The sequence below is a fragment of the Nycticebus coucang genome, chromosome 9 (genome assembly GCF_027406575.1).
Source record: "Nycticebus coucang isolate mNycCou1 chromosome 9, mNycCou1.pri, whole genome shotgun sequence".
Taxonomy (NCBI): Eukaryota; Metazoa; Chordata; class Mammalia; order Primates; family Lorisidae; genus Nycticebus; species Nycticebus coucang.
The window spans coordinates 82798379-82818435 of NC_069788.1; the positions used below are offsets into that span (position 1 = coordinate 82798379).

Consider the following 20057-nt stretch of genomic DNA (forward strand, 5'->3'; position numbering starts at 1 on the left):
CTTCATCTTTTTTATGCAATTATAGAAATTTTATCATGGATTTTTTTGTAATACAATCAAAATGCATGAACCACAAGTTTCAGAACATGATCTTTGTGTATATCTAAACGTTCTATAGGATTACTTTAAACAAAGACAATACACTAGATCTCTTTCTATGTAGTACCTCAAAGTTTCAGAAATGCATTCTTTATCTATCCATGATTTAATATGCAGCTAATTGTCATTATTAGGTTAATATTTGCCATCTTTTTCTACATTCATTTCACATTTATTAACTTTTGTTGTCCAATTGAATAAAAATAATACAATAAATTTACATAAATCACAAAAGCCATAGGACAAAATGCTTAAGTATCCATGATAACTGTAAATAGACTAATTCCCTTCAGCACCTATATCTTTCATTAATTAGTTTCAGTGTAGTATATATTCGCTAATAAACATATATTTCCTATCAATCCCATAGTGAGATATCCATGACTCCTTTCAATATAATCCATACCTTTTTTTAAATAATACAATGAATATTCTTAAATAAGTCATTCACATCAAGACAAGTGCTTAGACTGTTATTTACACTGCTTACGATGCTCATAGCTCACAAAGTTCATGGCCACAACAGAATTCTTAAATCAGCCAGATTCATTCATTCTAAGTAGTACAAGCAATGCAAATAATAAAATATTGAGACATCATTTCCACTAACAAACACCATTACCATTTTATTTTCTCAGTCATTTAAACATTTATCATTTTGTGGTATAAATTTTTTCCGTCTTAAGTAAACAACCACTTGAACTCACCACTGACTCAAAGCAAGAACCTATTACCTATCACTACACCTTTTTCCCACTTATCCTTACCAAAAAATGTAATCCCTTTGATCCACATATTCCTTAATAAACCCCAGTAGCTTTACATTATATTAACAGTAATTCTTGCCTCATCACATAATTTCATGATTGGATATGCTTCAACTTTTTCACTTTTATACATTAATGTATTTGTTCATTCTTTCATTTATTGACTAATAATAAAATCAGAATTCATGACACACATAAGACTGAGAAGATGATCCTTGAAAATTTATCTGTAGGCTCATTCCCACAAGTGTAAACACATCCCTGTTTGTAATGGATCTCAGTAAGTCACAGGTCTTTTGATCATAAAAAGCAATTCAGAATGCATTTCATTCACATCGCTGGTCCTTCCTTGGCCTTTATTCATACAATTCACATAATTTGCATATTCCTTCTATATATAACATGAATCCACCACTGTAACTAAAATGCTGGTAAATACTTAACAGTGCCTATGTGCCCCTTCATCACAATAAAAGCAATTTACATCTTTACCACTTAAGGAATTATTAGAGAAAACCCTACAATGGAATTTTAAAGAGCTATAACGATCAGTGACAAAGACTCGATATTTTTTAAAAATTATAATGAGTAACACTCGATCTAATTAATCATAATCTGTGGTTCCTCATCATTACTAAAGACTTGTCCTTGTTTGGTTGCATTCAGATGTGTAGTTATTCATTTCAAATACATACAGTGAAAACTCATGAAAACCCACTAGAAGAACAAAAAGAATGACTATTTTCATTGGTCTCTAGGAACCTAAACAGAGGTAATCAAGAGTACTTGGTCTTTTCAGAATGCTTAAATCACCTAAAGTGTAACCATTTTGTGTAATATAACAATTATGATAAAAGAATGAGACATTTTCTCCATTAAACTATGCTGTTCCCTTTTTATTTAGTTAAGACATTTATTTAAGTATTCAGTAATTAATGTATTTATTACATTATTTTTCTTTAAAAACCAAAAATTCAACACTGACCAAGAACAAGGGCATTAATTATTACATATATACGACTATATCAGTGATTAGGAACTATTAGAAATTAATTGATTGGAAATTCAGACTCTCAGACCCCACCCCAAGCAAACTGAATCAGAAATGCTGAGAGCACAGCTGCAATCCGTATTACAAACAGCCTTCCTTGTAATTCCAAGTCTTATGTTTGAGAACCACTGCTCTATATCACCCTAAACTAAAGAGGTAACACCCTTGACCTATTGGTTTCTTAATATATTTCAGTGTTTCAGATTATATGATCAAAAATTTGTTTGGCCAGACACAGTGGTTCTTGTCTGTAATCCTAGCCCCCTGGGAGGCCAAGACAGGCAGGATTACTTGAGCTCCAGAGACCTGCCTGAGTAAAAGCAGAACCCTGTCTCTACAAAAAAAAAAAAAAAGAAAAGAAAAAGAAAAATTGAATGGGCATTCAGGAATCTAAGGCCAGAGGATCACTTAAACCACAGCACTCCACCAATGGAGAATGAGTGAGACTCTGTCTCAAAATAATAATAATAATTTAAATAAATAAATTATTCTATCTGATAGCTTTTGTTCTTAATATTAGCTTCGCTCTCTTCATCTTTATTTATGTGTGTGTATTTTACTAATTCTTTCATTTATGCCCTCAGAAAAACCCAGTAACCATGATCCACCAAAATTCCATTTCTGGATCCTTGAAAATTACTGAAATCTACCGAAAAATAACACAATAAGTCCCTAAGACCCACAAAAACTACCTAATTGGATTCCTTGAAAATTACTGAAATCTAATCTTATTTAACAAATTTATCTATAACCATCCCATTATATTTATTAACTCACTGATAATAAGATTAATATGCATGAACAACCCACCAACGACAAGTTTTTTAATACTCCTAATATCTCTGTCAATGGGCTTATTTCCAAGAGAGATAATAGATTCTCTTTGTAATGAACTATAAAAATGGTGTGAAAATATAATTACACACCTTATTCCAGATTTGACTTTATTCATATTGTTGGCCCATGCTTGATCTTTTTTTATTTAAATTATACATTCTATTAACATGTAAAAATGAACTAGAAGAATGTACTACTCAACTCTATGATACTGGCAATTCTTTATTTCACATGTTCCTTCCTCAGGAAGCTAACACATTAGACTAGCAATACAGGAAAGTTTATGTAAACTATGAGAAACGCTAAAACAGAGTATTAAACAACTATAAAGTGACTAAAATGGCATTAATCTGTCTTTGTCCACAAAGTAACAAAGTAATCTGTCTTTGTCCACAACATTGTCCACAATTGTAACATTAAATATAATACTTTAATTCATAACTGATACACACTTTTTGTCTCCTTTCACTTTATTTAGGTATAGAACCACTTAACCACCTTGTAGAGTACTGTAAACATCAATGAACAAACCATCCAACCTAAATCTAGTATGTTCTCTATGTCTTACATGCTCCACATGCTCCTTATCCACTGGCTAATAGTCAATACTGCTGTCACTACAGGATAATTAAAAGCCAGCCTTGGGCGTCAACTCCATGGAAGAACAAAGTAGATGTTAAAGAGTACAAAGCAAAAATGATTCAGATTTTATTCAAATAAATATGAAAGGATTAGGATTAGATTAATCTTGAACCTTGGTTCATGACACTTCCTATTCTTAGGCTAACTCTCCTATTGTCCTATCATTCATTAAATTATTTCAATTATTAACTTATATAAAATAGTGAACATTCTTGAAGCCATCACCTGCATTAAGAAAAACAATTGGTTATTAATCACACAAATGGCCTGAGTCCCTTCACCAATACATGTCTCAGTATTCTCTACAAGTAAACATCACCTTACAGAATTGGATTCATCTCACTCCTAGTTCCATGGCACCATTATGAGTAGTCAGTTTTTGACCCTAATTTATTGACTTATCCATTTTAGTATGAATATATGAATTAATAATTTATAAACAAATGAATTAATTTCTCTGTCCATCTATTCTTTTTCAATAAACTGGACAAAGTTTACATTCTTAGTAATCTAGAACAGAAATTTATTCTGTTAATATGCCTATGTGATCTTAATAAAACTATTAAAATCCAAGAATTTATTTCTAAACAGAAGCATAGTTACTCCATGAGTGGTTCTATTTTGCTTCATGTATTCATACATTTGTTTAGTTATTTATGCACTAATTTACTAATGAAAAATCATCAATAGCCATGAAATACAGTGGATGTTCCTAATATATGTATACAGGCTCAATTCCAACACAGAGAATAAATTTTTCATGCCGGATCTCACAGCTCCAGAGAAGAGTTTTCATCATCTCTAACTCATACATCACCAGTTTTCATCATCTATTCAGATTTAACACTCTTTTTGTTCATTCTTGACTTCATTTGTTGATTGGCTGATATAGCAATCCACTAACAAGAATAAGTAAATATCAAAGTATCACAAAAACCCAAAAATAAGATTCTTTAAGTGCGGCGCCTATGGCTCAAGGAGCAGGGCGCTGGCCCCGTATACCAGAGGTGGCAGGTTTAAACCCAGCCCCAGCCAAAAAAAAAAGAATAAGATTCTTTAATATCTCTAACATCTGTCTATAAAACTATTTCCCACAAAACTAGGTATCTTTGATTGATTTACCTCCATGTTTCATATATGGATTAATCAATCAACACAACACAGTATATCAATCTTACTCTTAAGAATGGGCCATGTATGGGATCACACCTAATGGGCCCATTGTTGAGGGTATATAACATGCCCCTTGGGTGAGGGGTTTTTCTACAAATAGAACTTTACCCTGGAAGTGAGAATAATGTATTCTAAAAATTGTACACTCATATTAATTTGAATAAAGGTATAAAAAAAAAGAATGGGCTATATAGCCTTACCAATTATATTCCAAGCTTTTTAATTATACGGTGATAATTTCTAAAAAAAAAAAAAAAAAAAAAAAATAGTTAAACCAAGACAAGTACATTGCGTATTATATCAGTCTCCCATGTACCTACTTATAGAGGCAACCTTCAAGCTTGTGACTATGAAAGAATCCTCAAATTCACACTAGTGAACATTCTAAGAAGTACAAAGCAGAACAGCTGATTTTAAAACCTGAGACTTCCTCTCCACTTATCTTCGCTTTCTTTATTCCATTCATCCAATTATTAAATATTTATTAATTTTTCCTAAAGTGTATAATTTTTCTTAACAAAGCAAACCTTGAATTGACTGATCAAAAGCAATAAAACTGACTCTTACTTATCAGTGTCTATATGATTATTAATCAAAGAGGGTCACCTTTAGGTCTATTTATTTCTTTATGGGAATCAATGTTTTCATTTTATGTTACTAATAGGTCTATAAGATAATCATGGTCAAAGAATGAATATTTATTCATTTCAACCATCTTTCATGTATCAAAAATAAACAACTAGATCGTTATATATTCTTAACATCAATTCACGTACAAATAATCCCAGGAAATAAACTAGATATCATTTTCTGAAAATCTCACGTTTCAGACACTAGTATTTATCTATAATCAGTGGCTCACACACCTCTAATAGTTACCATTGGTCTGGATTTAGGTGTCATTTTCTTCATACTAATCTACATTTGTTTACTGATTCTCAATTCATCATTAATGATGAAATAATTATCTGTGAGTCACAAAATGTCAAGGAAAAGAAAGAACTTTAAGTATCTATAACATCTATCTATAGAATCACTTATGTCATTGAATAAATCTCTTTTATTAATCATTCTCATAGTTACAAAAACTGATTAATCAACATATGCTTCATGTCAAATCCATGTTTACCACTGAGCTATGGCTGGGTTTTATTAGTATATTTAACACTTTAAAAAATATTCAGTGAGGGCGGCGCCTGTGGCTCAGTCAGTAAGGCGCCGGCCCCATATACCGAGGGTGGCGGGTTCGAACCCAGCCCTGGCCAAACTGCAACTAAAAAATAGCCGGGCATTGTGGCGCGCCTGTAGTCCCAGCTACTCGAGGCTGAGGCAAGAGAATCGCTTAAGCCCAGGAGTTGGAGGTTGCTGTGAGCTGTGTGAGGCCACAGCACTCTACCGAGGGCCATAAAGTGAGACTCTATCTCTACAAAAAATATATATATATATTCAGTGAATATCCAAGACAAACCACCAAAACAAAGACAAAAAAAACACTATGTACAACTGGCATTGGACTCCATGCACCTGCACTAGGGGCAACTGTGGAGGTCATGAATACTTTGATCAGTTCAGGTGTGTTCCATCTGAAAGTACAAAGCAGGGCAGAGGAACCCAAAATTCAGACATTCTCCCTATTGGTCCTTGTATTTTCAAGTATAAATACAAAGGCCAACAGACATGTTACACTTAAACTTGATTAAGAAAACAAACATCAAACTGTGTGTTGATTTGGGCCAACACATGTTACACTTGAACTTAATTAAGAGAAACAAACATCAAACTATCCACTAGCCTTTAACAAAAATATGGCAATTATTTAATGTGTATTGTCTGTATGATTCTTAGTCAGAAAAACCAAAATAACCATTTGGTTTTTTAATGGGTTTCAGTGTTTTAAATAATATATGTATGTGTATTCTCTTGCTGCTACTTTACCATAATTCCTATCTGTACATTGATTTTTATTGATTAATTTATTACATAAGAATCAAAATCCATGAACAAAAAATAAAAAGCCAGAACAAGATTCTTATATTATCTCAAATCATCCCTCCAAAAGAGGCAATAACCTAAATTCTTTTCTTACCAGACCACAGAGTGTCAGAAACATATTCAAAATATATGACCTTACACCACCAGTGATCCTCATTGATCCAAATTTGGCTCACCTTTTCTTCATTACTGTCTTTACAACATCATTGATTAATATATCAATATACTACTACTAATAAAATATATATCAAGAGTTATGAAAACTAGGTAACAAAAACAGTCTTGATATTTCCAACATTTGCCTCTAGAATAATTGCCCATGGCAATAATCTTTAATTAATTGACCTCAATATTACACATATATTAATTATACTTTTATGATTTGGTAGTCACTAATTTTATTTTACACTTTTTTTTTTTTTTTTTGGTAGAGACAGAGTTTCACTTTATGGCCCTCGGTAGAGTGCCGTGGCCTCACACAGCTCACAGCAACCTCCAACTCCTGGGCTTAAGCGATTCTCTTGCCTCAGCCTCCTGAGTAGCTGGGACTACAGGCGCCCGCCACAACACCCAGCTATTTTTTGGTTGCAGTTTGGCCGGGGCTGGGTTTGAACCCGTCACCCTCGGTATATGGGTCCAGCGCCTTACTGACTGAGCCACAGGCGCCGCCCTATTTTACACTTTTTTAATAATATAGTAAATATCTTTAAGCAGAAAATCCAACTGAGACAAGGATCTGAACTGTTACTCACATTGGTCCTCAAACTTCTAACGTATAGAGTGAACTGTAGACTTCATGTCCAGAGAATAATGCAAAAATCAGCTTGGACATGTCCATCCTGAGGAGTGCAGAGAACAAAATAAAAACACAAAACACAAAAGTTATCTTTGTGTGTTTCAACAACCTGTCAAAAGGATCATTTCTGACAAAGACAATAACTGAGAGATTCTTTTCTTCTTGGACCTCAGAGCTCCAGACACGTATTCATCATCCATGACTCATACGCCACCAGTCGTCATCACTGATCCACAAATGAGTGTCTTTTTCATCCGTCATTTCTACAATTGTATTGTAGAAATGTACAATAGATATTGTACATTACTGAATAATGTACAATAGATCGTATTTATTGATAATTATAAAATACACAATTAGAAAACCCAAAAATAAGATGTTTGAGTATAAGTAATATAATTTATAGAATCATTTCCCACAGAAACAATATCTTTTTGATTAATTGCCTTTACTGTTGCACATTATCATTGGGCCATAGTTATATCTTTATGATATTAATAATACTGGAAATATCTTTGAACAAATGATGGAAATCAAGATAAGAAATTGACTTTTACTCACATTGGATTAACACAGAGGCAACATAATACTGATGCCAGTATATCCATTCTGAAGAATAAAAATCAGAAAAGATGATAAAAATATTGACAAATTCTGTGGATCCATACTTTCCACCATTCAGTGACATAGTCACTTAAGTATTTATTAATTCATAATGATATTAATGATTTATTCTCTTAATATAACAAATGACAAACTTGCAACCGACATGCAGCTTAACATTGTCCCTATGTAATCCTTGGTCAAAGATGTAATATACTGTATCCAATAATTATCTCTCCATTTCCATTTTCATTAATATTCTTTTTCCTTACTATACATTTCAACAACGTATAATAAGACAGATATCTCACACTCTTCTTAATTCATCTTTCTACATGTTTATTCTGCCACTATACTTAATAACAATATTTTTAAAATTCATGAACAGAAAAGAACAATATCCTTGTATTTCCTTGACATTTGCCTTTAGGAACTTTTCAAACAAAGGGTATAAGACTAGATTCTGATGGACCTCAGAGTTCCAAATGTATTCATTGTATTTCACTCATATGTAGTCACTGATCTGGTATTGGCCCTCTTTTTCTCCATCAACTTCTATACTGTTTTTCTAATAATTTGTTAATTCATTTAAGCAAATGTCTATGAATCACAAAAACTCGAGAACAAGATGTTTATATATCCTAATATATAAGTATATATGCATTTGCTTCATTAATAATCTTCATTGGTACAAATAGCTATTAATAGACATAATTTTTTATGTCAAGTCCATATTTATCCTTGGGACATGGCTGGCTTTGTTTGATAATATTCACATATAGAGTGAATCTCTTAAACAAAAAAGCCAAACAGAGGAAGACTTTGACTATTACTCATATTGATCAGCACACACTTACACACAGGAACAAACATGAAGCTTCAGAACACAGCCAAGTTTTCAGTCAGTTCAGGTGTGTCCATTCTGCTAAGTACAAAGAAGAGGACATGATGGCAAAGGTTGACTTATTTTCTCTTGATGCATTCATTCGAACTTTCTATTAGTTATTTAGTAATACATTAATTTGTGGTGATACATAGTAATGTTCTCTTTAAGAATGAACAATATTACCTTTACTCTGAGCCAGAATATGAACTTTAACTATCCAATCTATATCACCCTTAGTCAACAAAGGCGTTTAAACCATTTATTTTAATTGAATTAAGTATTTTCAATAAATTTTGATTAAGATTGGATACAATTCACACTCCTCAACTCTTCTCTTTTATATGTGTACCATGATTCTTGCATTGATGAATTTATAATAAAAATTCAAAATCCACAAAATTCCAAGAAGTGATTCTTTTGTATTTCCCAATCTATCTATAGGAACACTTCAGAAACAGTAGACTATATATTTCCTTCTCTTTTGGACTTCAGAGGTCCAGACACCATGACTCCTATGCCACCAGTTGTCATTGTTTTTCAAGGCTTGAGAATGTTCTCATCTACATTTGTTTATACTCTAATTTACTAATATTAATTTTATAGCCCATATAAATAAAATAACCAAAGAATAAGAACATTGACTGTTCCACAAAGTATGTAGAGTCATGGATCAGTCTGATACATCTTTCATGAATTTTCCTCAACTTATCGTAAATGGATTCATAAATTCAATGATTCATCTCAATATCAAATTTGTTATCAGCCATGGCTGGACTTTGGGATGAATTTCACACGTTAATGATATAATGAATACCCTTAAAATTTTCAAGCCAGGCAGGGTGCCCATAGCTCAGTGGTTAGGGCACCAGCCACATACACTGGGGCTGGTGGGTTGGATCCCAGCCTAGGCCTGCTAAGCAACAATAACAACAACAAAAAAAAATAGCCAGGACTTGTGGCAGGTGCCTATAGTTCCAGCTACTTGGGAGGCTAAGGCAAGAGACTTACTGAAGCCCAAGAGTATGAGCTGTGAGCTGTGACACCAGAGTACTCTACTGAGGGTGATATATTGAGACTCTAACTCAAAAAAAAAAAAAAAAAAAAAAAGTTTTAAGCCAACTGTTATTACAAATGAATTTATAAAGTAAAAAGGTTACAGGAAAGAAAGAAAAAAACCTTCTTAAATAAACACATGAACTTTATTACTCACATTGGTGTCTGTGCTCCTAACAAACAGAAACCACAGATCTCATGACCATAAATGCTTGAATCAGCTCAGTTGTGTCTGCTCTGCAGAATATAAAGCAGAGGAAATAATTTTCTTTAAAAATTTCTTCAAAAAAAAAGTATCTATCTACTGATCCTTCCTTACTGTATCTTTCTTATTTAGTCACTTATTAACTTTTTTATAAGGCAGGTTTTTTTTTCTTTTTGAGACAATCTCATTATGTCTCCCTCGGTAGAGTGCTGTAGCATCACAGCTCACAGCAACCTCCAACTCTTGGGCTTAGTGATTCTCTTGCCTCAGCCTCCCAAGTAGCTGGGACCACAGGCCTGCCACAACACCAAGCTATTTTTGTTGTTGTTGTTGTTGGTGGTGGTGGTGGTGGTGGTGCAGTTGTCATTGTTGGTTTTTTAGCTGTACTGGGCCGGGTTCGAACCCACCAGCATTGGTGGGTATAACCTCAAACTTCAGACTATAATAAAATTGACTCTAATTTATTAAGAGTCCATATAAATCATAGCCAAAGAGCTGATTGATACCCACAAAACATTTTTCTCAAGGGGCATTAGCATTTAAAATTTTTAGCAAAAATTTCTTGGATGATCACATATATTCAAAATTGAACAATGACTCACTCTCTTCTTTATGTATACTTATTTCATTGTCCTATCAATGATCCATTAATGATAAATCTAAATCTATAAATCCCAATCATGACCTTCATACATTTCTGATGTTTATCTATAAGATCACTTACTTTCAAAAGAAGGAATTGACTAATATTTGTGTTGGACCTCAGAGTTTCAGACACATATTATTCATTGTACACGCCTCAAATGCTACCAGTGGTCATCATAGGTCCACGTTTTGGTGTCTTTCTATTCATTTGTTTCTACAGTTGTTTGAATACATTATTAATTTATAAATAATATGTAAATAAACATATGATTCACAAAGCCCAAGAATAAGATCTTTGAAAATACTTAACATTAGTCGATGTTACATATAATAACACAGCCTCTCTCATTAATTGACCTCGATGTTGCAAGTTAGCAATTAATCAGCACATATTTCATATCATGTTTGTAACTAGGTCATAGGTTTTCATACATTTAACGCACTTTAATAATGCCATAAATATCCTCCAACAAATGGCCCAAAGCAAAACAAGAATTTTGACTATCATACTCACATTGGTTTCATTTCTACAAAGAGGCAACTTAATCTTGATCAAAGCAGAATGTTAAATTGCTCCGTTTATCCATTCTGAAGAGTGTAAAGCAGAGAAGATAATAAAAATACTAAGACGTTCTCTCTGTTGACCCATGCCTTCCTCACTCATTTACGTAGTCACTTAGGTATTTATTATTATAATTAATGGTGGTATTTATTAATGCTCTCTTAAATTTCAAACTGATTCGGAGCAATAACTCTTACTTATCATTGTCCTGTCAAAATCACCTTTAGTTAAAGATAGAATACACTAACTTACCTATCATTGATGTTAACTTATGTAACTATTATTTTTTCTTACTATACATTTTAAAATTATATCATACTTCCCCTCTCATCTTTATTCATTTATAGAAATGTTTATGGGTTCTCCTCAATGAATCCCCAACAATAAAAAAAAAAAAGAAATGTTTATGGGTTCTGCCATTGCTACCTGAATTAAAATATTTCTTAAAATTCATGAAAACAAAGACAAGAACAGGTCATTATATTCGCCTGACATCTTTCTATAAGATCATCCACAGGGGGTAGACTAGATTGCTTTCACTTTGGACCTCAGAGTTCCAGACACATATTATTCATCATCCAAGACTCAAACGCCGGCAGTTTTCATCATCAGTGGTCCAGACAAGGCCCCCTTTCTCTTCTTTCATTTCCTCATTGTTCATTGATTAATTCATTAATAATATTGGTTCAGGATTGAGACTACTTTTTTCATTATCATCTACTAATCAATGTATTAATTCACTAAAAAATAACAAAATATATGTGAATCAAAAACTCAAGGACAAGATCTTTAAGTATCCATAACATCTATATATAGAAGCATTTTCTACATTGAATGTACTTCTTTCTTTAATCACACTCATTGCTACAAATATTGATTAATCAACATAATGTTGGACATCAATTATATACTTATCAGTAAGCCATGGTTAACCTTTTATCAATATAGTAAATAAACTTTTTAAATATTACACTAAATACCCTAAATAAACCACCCAAACTAAGTCAAGAACTTTGATTATTACTCACCACAGACTTAATGCACCTAACAAGGAGGTAATCATGGAGATCATGAACATAACACACAAGTTCGTGTGTGTCCAGTCTAAAAAGTAAAAAGCGGAGTGGAGAGTAAGGTTAAGATGTTATTAGCATTGTTCTGCACATTCCACAATTCATTTAGTCAATCAGCTAAGTATAAATTTATTTAACTTGGAGAAATACTTAATAACTTTTAAAAAAATGAAAAATACTAAAATTACCATTAATGCTAAATATGAATTTTGACTATTTATGTTGTCTATATTAGTCTTAGTCAAAGTTAGATACTTGATCCATTTTATTAAAGCAATTCAGTATTTCTGATACATTTTAATAATTTGCATTGTCTCATTATATATGTTAAGAGTGGGCATGTTCCCAGCTACTTGGGAGGCTGAGGCAAGAGAATCGCCTAAGCCCAGGAGTTAGAGGTTGCTGTGAGCTGTGTGAGGCCACAGCACTCTACCGAGGGCCATAAAGTGAGACTCTGTCTCCACAAAAAAAAAAAAAGAGTGGGCATGTTTCACACTCCTTAATTTTACATGCTTATATTTCTACAATGATTAATACATTGTAATAGAATCCAATGTCATACAAAATTTGAGAAAATAATCCTTTTTTATAGGTAGTATTTACAGGATATGTATTAAATTTTAAATGGAAGCAATAGATTATATTTCATTTTGTTCTAGATTTCAGAGTTAATGACACACAGTATTCAGCATGTATAATTTATATAACACTATTTGTCATTATTTTCCCTGTGTTAGGTCTATTTTACTTATTTTCATCTATTTTTGTTAATGGGTTAATTCATAATTCTCTAGTAAAAATAAAATAAATATCTAAAAATCAGAAAATCTCAAAAAAGACTCTTAAATACTCTTAGTATTTTCCTATAAAATCATTTGCCTCAGTGACTATATCACTTTCTTTTTTCTTTTGGATTAATATAAGGATACATACAATTAGGTTAGATTGCTTACTTTTCTTTTGTTGCAAAAATCAATTGATCAACATGTTTCATGTCCACTCTATGATTGGGCAGTGATTTGACTTCTTTGATTATATTTAACATTTTCAATATCACAATGAATATACTAAACAAAACACTAAAACCACAACAAGAGTATTGACCATTATCCATATTGATTAATCCATGTTCTAATACACAGAAACAATCAGAAGCATGCTATTACTATAAGCTTCAATCAGCTTAGGTCTACCCACTATGAGACGTAGAATGCAAAGCAGATAATAACAAGGTTGGTCTCTGCATTCAACTTTTCATTTACTAAGTAATTATAAATATATTATTTTGAATTATTTGTAAATTTTTACCTAAGATAATGAAAAATATCAAACTTGCTACTGACCAGGAATAAAAACTTTGACTATACCATCTACAATAGTCTTAGTCAAAGAGATAAGACACTTAGACCATCTATACTTCATAAAGAACTTCAGTAGTTTCACAAATATTAATAATTGGTATGCCTCCCACATATGTTGAGTGAAAAATACTTCACCATCTTCATTTTTTATTTCTATTTGCACTTTAATTCTTTCATTAATCCACAAATTATAATAAAATCAAAATTCATAAACTCAGATCATGAAAATGATGCTTTTATATTCACAAAATCTGTCAGTGGGACGGATTTATCTGTCCAATAAAATATTCTTTAAATTTTTTTATTTTTAGTTGACAAATAATTATATATGCATGAGTTACAATGTGATGTTTTAATATATATTTATATTATGAATGATTAAATCAAGCAACTACACATTACTTTACATTATGGAATGATTAAATCAAGCAACATACACATCACTTCACATCCTTATCATTTTTATTTTTGTGATGAGAACCTTTAAAACTCTACTATTTTAGCAATTTTGAAATTTTCAATACACTAACTGTAGTATCAATGCTATTCAAGAGATCTCTGATACTGATTCCTCCTATCTAACTTAAACTTTGTACCCTTTGAACATCTCCCCATTCCCCACATCTCCTAGTAACCTCTGTTCTACCATCTACTTCTGTAATTTCAGACTTTTATAATCCACATATAATAGAGATCATGCAATATTTGCCTTTCTGAGTCTCACTATAATTTAATACATGTATTATTCATCAACTATGACTCACACGTCACCTGCTGTCATCATTAGTCCAGGTTTCAAGTCTTCTTCGTTCTTATTTACAATTATTCATGGATTAATTCACTACTACACTACTAATTTTAAATCCATATGATTGAAAAAATAACCAAAATAAGAGCCATAAATGACCACATCTGTCTTTTGATTTTTTTCCACAATGGTATATCTCTTTCATAAATCATATTCAATATTTAATACAAATTGATAAATTTAATGATTCAAATGCCTACAGAAATATCTACTGGGTACATTATAATTTGCTTTATTGAGTACACTTTCTTCATTAATCATCCTGATTGTTAGAAAATGATTAATCAACATAAGATTTCATGTCAATTCTATATCTCTATTGGACTATGGTTGGTCTTTTTTTCTTATATTCAATATTTCTTTTAATATTGCAGTGAATACTCTTAAGATGAGAACGCTATTACTCACACTGGTGTCCATTGTCCTACACAGAGAGCCAACCATAGAGAACATTGACAAAGCATTAAATTAGCTTGGGTTGTGTCCATTCTAAGGAGTGGAAACCACGGCAAATGGTAAGATGATTTAGATATTTTCTCTATTGATCTTTGCATCTACAATTCATTATTCAATCATTTAGCTATCTAGAATTTGACTTCATGTATATTTCACCTGCTCTTAACAACAAACAACATCAAATTCCCATTAATCTAGAATAAGAATATTGGCCATTATTGATATTATCAATATTACTATTAAGAAATAACACCTTTGAACCATTCACTTCTTTTTTTTTTTTTTTTTTTTTGGTTTTTGGCCAGGGCTATGTTTGAACCCGCCACCTCCGGCATATGGGACCGGCGCCCTACTCCTTGAGCCACAGGCACCACCCTTGAACCATTCACTTCTTAACTGATTTAGTATATTCAATATATATTATATTTTTCTAATTCACTCATTTCTTCATAATGGGATGCTTCACCTGTCTCATCTTTACTTATAGTTATGCGTTAATTTTTATTTTAAAATTGTTTTTAATAATAAAAGTTGTACATTTGAGGGGTACAACATGATCTCTTCATTGCACATAGATTCTTCTATTGATCCATTTCTTATAATAGAATCAAAATCCATGTAAATAAAGACCCCAAAATGATCCTTGAAAAACCTTAAAACTATAAGATCATTTTCCTTTACACAAATGTCAATAAGTGCAATTGATTTTTATGTTGGACCTCAGAGTTCCACACATGTGTATTCATTATCTATGACTCAAACCATCAGAAGTCATCACTGATCCAAGCTTGGAGTCTTGTTTTGTTTTTGTTTTATTCTTTTCATCAATCTTTGTTTATTAATCAATTCACCAATTTCCTAATAGTAATAAAATCAACACTTGTGAAGTTCAAATATCTAGAATATGAGTGATCCTTAAACAGTTCTCCACCTGTATATAAAATAATTTGGTACATCAAAATATCCCCTTCAGTAATCACCCTTAAGTTTTTATGTATGGATTAGCCAATATGTTACATATCAATTCCATATTTATCAATAAGTCACAATTGGCTTTCTTTGATTATATGTATTTTGTACTCTTCAAATAAGGAGGGTACTTCCACAAAAACTCACCTTGGCTTCTATACACCAAACACACAGCAGCAACCACCATCTTATAACTGGTAGAACAGTCAGCTCCAGTTTGTCCATTCTGAGGAATACAAAACAGAGCAGTTTATACAAAAAGAAAAAAATTAGGGCCATATTGCCATTGAATCTTGCTTTTACATTTAATCATAAATTAAAAGACTTTATAGTCATTTAGGTATTTTCTAATTTGTATAGCATATACATTTTCCGGACAAAACACAAACTCAACATGGACTGACCCAGAGTAATAAAGTTGACCATTACTTATCAGTGTGTCTAAGACCATTAAATGAGGTAACACCTTGATCTAATTATTTATTCATGGAAATCATTGTTTTCCATATATACACATATATATTACAGGTGAGGGGGATGCCACCATGTTGCTCGTGGTTAAAAGAGCCGCCCTTAGGGGTTTAGACGGCCCCAGTTATGCCCGAGCACATGCTCTGGCGCTACAGCCCGACCCCCGGCGCCATGCGAAGGTGCGGCGAGGAATCAAAGGCAGCGCACTCACTTTACATTAATAATATCTCTTGCGTGACCATATGTATTGATAATTGAACTATGCAGCATCATCAAAATTGTATAATAAATCATACGTATTGATTTATACATTCACTTTTGCTTTCATCATTAATCTATTTATAATAATACTATCAAATTCACAAATCCAAAAGTAAAAGACAAGATCTTTGTGTATTCTAACATCTGACCCACAGAGGCATTTTCTTTTTTTTTTTTTGAAGTAAAATTGTCTCTAATAAATGAATTCATTAAGGTTATAGGATACAAGGTTATATATGAAAGTTAGTCATATTTTTTGATATTAGAAATGAACAATTGAAAATTAAAATATTATTTACGGTAATATCAAAAAACAAGAAATACTTATAGAGTAAATTTGACAACAGTGTGCAAGAACTGCATACTAAAAACTATAAAACATTGCTGAGAGAAATTAGAAAAGACCTTAAATGGGGAAAATGTATCATGTTTATGTAACAAAAGATAATATAGTTAAGATGTCACTTCTCTCCAAATTTATCTATACATTCAACACACTTAAACTGAAATCTCTGGAGGCTTTTCTGTAGATATTGACAGATTGATTTTATTTTATTGTTTTTTATTTTATTTTATTTTTTTTTGGTTGCAGTTGCCATTTTTTTTCTTTTTTTATTGTTAAATCATAGCTGTGTACATTATGTACAGAGGCATTTTCCACACAAGTAGACTAAATTCTTTATTGTGTTTGACCTCAAAGTCTCAGACACATATTATTCACCTGTAATGACTCACACACCAGTGGTTCATTATCATTGGTCCAGAATTAGTCCTTTTTATTTCACTCCTCTCTATAGTTAATTACTAATTATCAGTAAATATTAAAGTGAATATCTGTGAATCAAAAACACTTATGAACAAGTTCTGAAAAGACTAGGGAACAAGATGCATACATATCCCTTACATCTGTCTATAGATTCATTTATCTAATTTTTTCATTAATCAAACCTCAGTGTTAGGACCACATTTACTAAGCAACATAAAGTTTTGCATCCAATCCATATTTATGACTGGGTTGTAAATAGCTTTCTTTGATTATTTTTAGTACTTTTAAAATTTTTTCAGTGAATATCCTAAAAAAGCTACCAAAATATGATAAGAACAGTGATTATTACTCACATTCTTCTCTTGGTCCCTACCCAGAGGCAACAGTGGAGAATGTGATCACTTCAGTTTGCTCACTCTAGCCTGGGCCAATCCATTCTAAGAAGTACAAAGCAGAGCAGACAACAAAAGTAAAAATACAAATACTATTTCCATTGATCCATGCATGTGACCTTTCATATAGTTAGTAATTTAGGTATTTATTATTTTAGGTTAATATTTACTAATTTTTTTTAGAAACTGAGAACATTAATCTTGCTATTGACACAAATCAAAAATATTGCTCAGTATAGTTACTGTTTTTTTCTCTGAATAGACTTCATTATTTTCAATATATACTAATCCTTTCTGAAATGGACAAATAATTTTCATAATGGACAATGCTTCACTTACTTGTAATTATTTATATTTACCATTTTTTCATTGACGAATTTGTAACAATGAAATCAAAATCAATGAAAACAAGACCAAGACCACGATTCTGTTTTATTCCTAACCTCTGAACAACCATGGCAATGAACTACACTTCTTACTGTTTTGACCTCAGACTTCCAGATACCTATCATTCAAGAATCATATGCCAACAATCATCATCATAGGTCCAACTTTGGCATACTCTCTTCATTCTCATCTGCATTTGTTTATGAATTAATTCACTAATTCCCCAGAAATAATGAAATAAACACCCATGAAAAATGAAAAAAACAAGGGCAAATAACCATGAATATCCCATATCTCTTGGCTAGGCATGGTGGCTCACACCTGTAATCCCAGCACTCTGGGAGGCTGAGGCGGGTGAATTACCTGAGCTCAAGAGTTTGAGACCAACCTGAAAAAGAGCAAGACCCACTCTCTAATATAAGTAGCAAAACCAGCCAGGCATTGTGGCAGGCTCCCGTACTCCCAGCTACTCGGGAAATTGAGGCAAGAGGATTGCTCAAGCCCAAGAGTTTGAGGTTGCTGTGAGCTATGATGCCATAGCACTCTACCCAGGAGACAAGTGAGAATCTGTCTCCAAACAAACAAACAACAACAACAAAAATCCTACATCTCTCTATAGACTAATTTGCCACATCTACCTACAATTCTATCAATTGCCCTCAAGGATTCTTTTATGGATTAGTCTATGTAATATTTCATATGAATTCTAAATATACCACTGTGCCATGGACAGACTTAATTGATTATATTTTACCCTACTTAAATATAGAATAAATACCCTTTATAAGACAGCATATTCAAAAAAAAAAAAAGAGAGAGAGAGAGACTTTAACTGTTACATTTATTTCAAAATGCCAGACACACAGAGGCAAACTTAATCACTTCAAATGCATCCATTCTGAGGAGTACAAAGCCAAAAGGTGATTAGTAAAAGAAGTAATATCCATGAACCATGTCATTCAGTGTTTTTAATATATATATCAATAGATTCTACTGCTTCACAACAGATTTTCATGATGGGACAATGCTTCCCTTATTCATATTTATTTATATTTGTTTATTGATTCTTTGTATAATTTTAATACATCCAATAAAATAAATTATTAACAATGAAATAATAAAATGAAGACCATGAAGACAAAAACTAAGATTATGAACTTTACATACACTTAACATCTAAGTATCATTTCCAATAGAGTCAGTAGGTGAGATTTTCTTTTGTTTTGGACCGCTCAATTTCAAACATATTATTCATCATCTGGGATTTCTTATTGATGGTGACCCGTCATCAATATTGGTCCAAGCTTGGGCCTCATACAATGTTTTGTATAATCACATATTTATCATTCAGTCATGGTTGGCTTTCTTGAAGTATACTAAGGCCATCTTGTTAATATATGTAATATCCTCTGAAAAACATTCAAACAAAAAGAATTATAACTATTACTCAAATTTCTCTGTATGTCAACAACTCAAGTGTGACCATTCTGCAGAGTACAGCAGAGATAAGACTGAGATCTTTTTTCCATTGATCTTTGCATTGCACCTTTCAATTAGTCCGTCATTTAGGTTTTTATTAATAAGGGATAATATAAATTTCATTTTCTCCTAAGAAAAGCAAAATTCAAATTTTCTAATAACTTACAGTAAGAATATTGGTTATTATTTCATTATCCATGTTATCCTTAGCTAAAGATGACATATTTGAACCAGGTATTTCTTTCTTTCTTTTTTTTTTTTTGAGACAGAGTCTTAGTCTGTCACCCTCAGTAGAGTGCTGTGGTGTCACAGCTCACAGCAAC

General features: G+C 32.1%; 1 long non-coding RNA gene, 8 other non-coding genes and 4 pseudogenes across 32 annotated transcripts in view; all 13 read right to left on the reverse strand.

Annotated features, from left to right (window-relative positions):
- LOC128594012 (uncharacterized) overlaps window positions 1-20057 on the reverse strand; it is a 52961-nt gene that overhangs the window by 14251 nt on the left and 18653 nt on the right. For 15 of the 24 annotated variants that reach the window (XR_008382456.1, XR_008382449.1, XR_008382455.1 and 12 more), the window contains 10 exons: window positions 19423-19664; window positions 17830-17913; window positions 16126-16204; window positions 12340-12415; window positions 11264-11337; window positions 10057-10136; window positions 8818-8882; window positions 7919-7966; window positions 7314-7400; window positions 4770-4809 (listed from right to left, as the gene is read on the reverse strand). This is a non-coding gene — a long non-coding RNA (uncharacterized LOC128594012). Of the gene's footprint in view, window positions 1-4769; window positions 4810-7313; window positions 7401-7918; window positions 7967-8817; window positions 8886-10056; window positions 10137-11263; window positions 12416-16125; window positions 16205-17829; window positions 17914-19422; window positions 19665-20057 lie in introns of all 24 variants that reach the window. The other 9 variants (XR_008382457.1, XR_008382451.1, XR_008382466.1 and 6 more) reach the window with 9 other exon arrangements.
- On the reverse strand, window positions 4160-4233 carry LOC128595185 (small nucleolar RNA SNORD113/SNORD114 family). Its single transcript, XR_008382840.1, has one exon. It is a non-coding gene; the product is annotated as a small nucleolar RNA SNORD113/SNORD114 family (small nucleolar RNA).
- LOC128595189 (uncharacterized) lies at window positions 6655-6725 on the reverse strand (annotated as a pseudogene).
- Window positions 7520-7591, reverse strand: LOC128595154 (small nucleolar RNA SNORD113/SNORD114 family). Its single transcript, XR_008382818.1, has one exon. It is a non-coding gene; the product is annotated as a small nucleolar RNA SNORD113/SNORD114 family (small nucleolar RNA).
- Window positions 8427-8486, reverse strand: LOC128595196 (uncharacterized; annotated as a pseudogene).
- LOC128595156 (small nucleolar RNA SNORD113/SNORD114 family) lies at window positions 10860-10934 on the reverse strand. The gene has a single exon (XR_008382820.1). It is a non-coding gene; the product is annotated as a small nucleolar RNA SNORD113/SNORD114 family (small nucleolar RNA).
- Window positions 11853-11930, reverse strand: LOC128595165 (small nucleolar RNA SNORD113/SNORD114 family). Its single transcript, XR_008382826.1, has one exon. It is a non-coding gene; the product is annotated as a small nucleolar RNA SNORD113/SNORD114 family (small nucleolar RNA).
- LOC128595193 (small nucleolar RNA SNORD113/SNORD114 family) lies at window positions 13040-13114 on the reverse strand. Its single transcript, XR_008382843.1, has one exon. It is a non-coding gene; the product is annotated as a small nucleolar RNA SNORD113/SNORD114 family (small nucleolar RNA).
- On the reverse strand, window positions 14409-14536 carry LOC128595190 (uncharacterized; annotated as a pseudogene).
- On the reverse strand, window positions 15723-15794 carry LOC128595167 (small nucleolar RNA SNORD113/SNORD114 family). The gene has a single exon (XR_008382828.1). It is a non-coding gene; the product is annotated as a small nucleolar RNA SNORD113/SNORD114 family (small nucleolar RNA).
- Window positions 16522-16654, reverse strand: LOC128595237 (small nucleolar RNA SNORA76). The gene has a single exon (XR_008382882.1). It is a non-coding gene; the product is annotated as a small nucleolar RNA SNORA76 (small nucleolar RNA).
- Window positions 17398-17473, reverse strand: LOC128595181 (small nucleolar RNA SNORD113/SNORD114 family). Its single transcript, XR_008382837.1, has one exon. It is a non-coding gene; the product is annotated as a small nucleolar RNA SNORD113/SNORD114 family (small nucleolar RNA).
- LOC128595178 (uncharacterized) lies at window positions 18351-18418 on the reverse strand (annotated as a pseudogene).